The sequence below is a fragment of the Apteryx rowi genome, unplaced genomic scaffold (assembly GCF_003343035.1).
Source record: "Apteryx rowi isolate R43461 unplaced genomic scaffold, aptRow1 scaffold_308, whole genome shotgun sequence".
Classification (NCBI taxonomy): Eukaryota; Metazoa; Chordata; class Aves; order Apterygiformes; family Apterygidae; genus Apteryx; species Apteryx rowi.
This window is the reverse complement of record NW_020449508.1, coordinates 48,332-50,966: the sequence shown is the minus strand read 5'-3', so window position 1 is coordinate 50,966 and position 2,635 is coordinate 48,332.

Genomic DNA, 2,635 nt, shown 5'->3' with positions numbered 1-2,635 from the left:
GGAAAGCAGCTCTGCGGAGAAGGACCTGGGAGTGCTGGTGGACACCAAGTTAAGCATGAGGCAGCAACGTGCCCTCGTGGCCAAGAAGGCCAATGGTATCCTGGGGTGCATTAGGCAGAGCATTGCCAGCAGGCTGAGGGAGGTGATCCTCCCCCTCTCCTCAGCCCTGGTGAGGCCGCATCTGGAGTACCGTGCCCAGTTCTGGGCTCCCCAGTACAAGAGGGATGTGGCGCTACTGGAGCAAGTCCAGCGAAGGGCTACAAAGATGATTAGGGGACTGGAACATCTCTCTTATGAGGAAAGGCTGAGAGAGCTGGGCCTGTTTAGCCTGGAGAAGAGAAGGCTGAGAGGGGATCTTATCAATGTATACAAATATCTGAAGGGAGGGTGATGGAGGAATGGTTAGGGGAATGGTTAAGCGAGAGAGGGCATGATCTGATTGGGATGAGCAATCCCGTCTTCAGGGTAGGGGAAGGAATATAGGCCAAGACAAGTGGTCCTTGCAGTGGCCTTGAGCACTACAAAAGAAGGTATTCACAAAACTGGTAAACAAGTCTAGACGGAACTAGGTTCCATAAATGTCGACAGAGCGTGGACAGCAACCTTGCACCAATCATATATCCGCTTTATGCGCGTGGACAGAAACTGTAGCCAATCATGTAGCTATTGCTAGCGCATGCTTATTGCTTGTCTATATATACTTTGTGTAAGCTCTAATAAAGGGAGAACGATCATACTCATACTGAGACTCCGTCGTTACTCCAGGTCCGCCTCCCACTCCTGCGTCCTCCGACAGGAGGGTGTCAAGAGGATGGGGCCAGACTCTTTTCAGTGGTACCCAGTGACAGGACGTGAGGCAACGGGCACAAACAAACACAGACAATTCCATCTGAACATGAGGAAATACTTTTTTACTGTGAGAGTAACAGAGCGCTGGAACAGGTTGCCCAGAGAGGTTGTGGAGTCTGCTTGATCAAGGGTGTTGGACTAGATGATCTCCAGAGGTCCCTTCCAACCTCAGCAATTCTGTGATTTTCTAGAGATCAAAGGAAATGGTTCTGCAGTCCCCTCTCCTTGTGCAGTGACCTATGCTCAGGCAAGATGAGTGTGGAGTGGGTGGAAATGCAACTACTCTCATGGGGTAGCACTGCACATAGTTGTATTCTGCCTCACAAAGTACAGAGTAATGAAAAATCCAGCTCTTTTTCAGTCTGAAAGCTGTTACCTGCCTCCTCTGAGGACCTGTCCTAGATGGACCTTCATCTTATGGACTGAGACATGGAGAGAGCTGAACTAGTTCAACTAGTCCCCAGGATCGGATAGTCACAGGCAGCATAAGCCCAGCATTCTGCGATCTCACAGATGGGCTGAAAAAATTGTGTATTGTGGGATCAGCACGTCATAAAAGACATTTCTCCCCAGAGTCTCACAGCAGAGATGTATTAATTTTAAATATATGTGTAAAAAAAGAGACCAGAATTATAATATACATTATTTCATACACTCTGGAGTAAATTACCACCGGAAATACACAGTGACATTGTCTTAAAATTAGCTGAGTAGTTGAAATGATACACATGTATGTGTATTCTTCCAGGAAAGGAAGGCAATCTGAACATATTTCAAGAATATGCAACAGATTCTTGAAGATTTATTGGGATTTCTGAATCAAAATGTAGCTGAAGAAAATAATAAAAACTCTGTAGCAACAAAACCAAATTTTAGACAATGGCTACATGCCCAAGCAGGAAGTATATGCCCTGGCATTTAGTGGAGCTGTGGGCATTTACATCAGGTCCATGACACAACAACATGTAGAGAAAGCTGGGTGTCAATAACTGGCCCATGTCACATAGAGAGGCAGTGTGATCCCACCCTATATATCCACACTGGGAGCTTAATAAGGACATGTTAGTGTGGGTCCTGAGGCAGTATACCCATAGTCAGGCAGTAGGGCTTGAGCAAACAGCTCCTCTTGTATATCATTATTCTATGGAGCCAGCTTGCGTACCTCTGCATCTATTGTGGTGGAAGAGTACTAAAAGTCAGACCCATAAAAATGAAGACCCTCAGTGCAGAGCTGCCTGAGGGACCTCACTCATGAAGTCCGGCAACTCTTGCTGCAATAGTTCACCACCAGGCAACTGCACTGCCTCGCCGCTGGAGATCTGGCAAAAGGAGTACACTTCAAGCTCTCTGTTGTCAATACAAGCATTTGCTTAAACAGCTCTCAGATGTCAAAACTGTAATTGATGTAGCTTGACTGCAGACATAAGCTCCTGTGTTCCAATGGTGCAGTGGGGAGCAACATCCAAAAGTCACAATAAAAAAGACACATAATTTCTTGAAGCGTGGTAGCACGACTCCCACCACTGTCCTAACTCAGCTATTAGGAAATGCAGAAGAGTAGAGAACTGCTTGAGCTCCAGTTTTTCCACTTATCTATGAGGTGTCTTTCTTTTGAAAACTAAGTTTCTGCAAATGCTCCATAAACTTGAGTACCATGGGTGGTTTATCAGGGGAATTTACCAGTCATCTGTAGCATTAGGAAGTAGTTTAAGAGGGATTTTACAGAGATAGTGTGAATACTCACCACAGTGTGTGCAAGTATCTTTGCATGAAAGGAGTTTCTCCA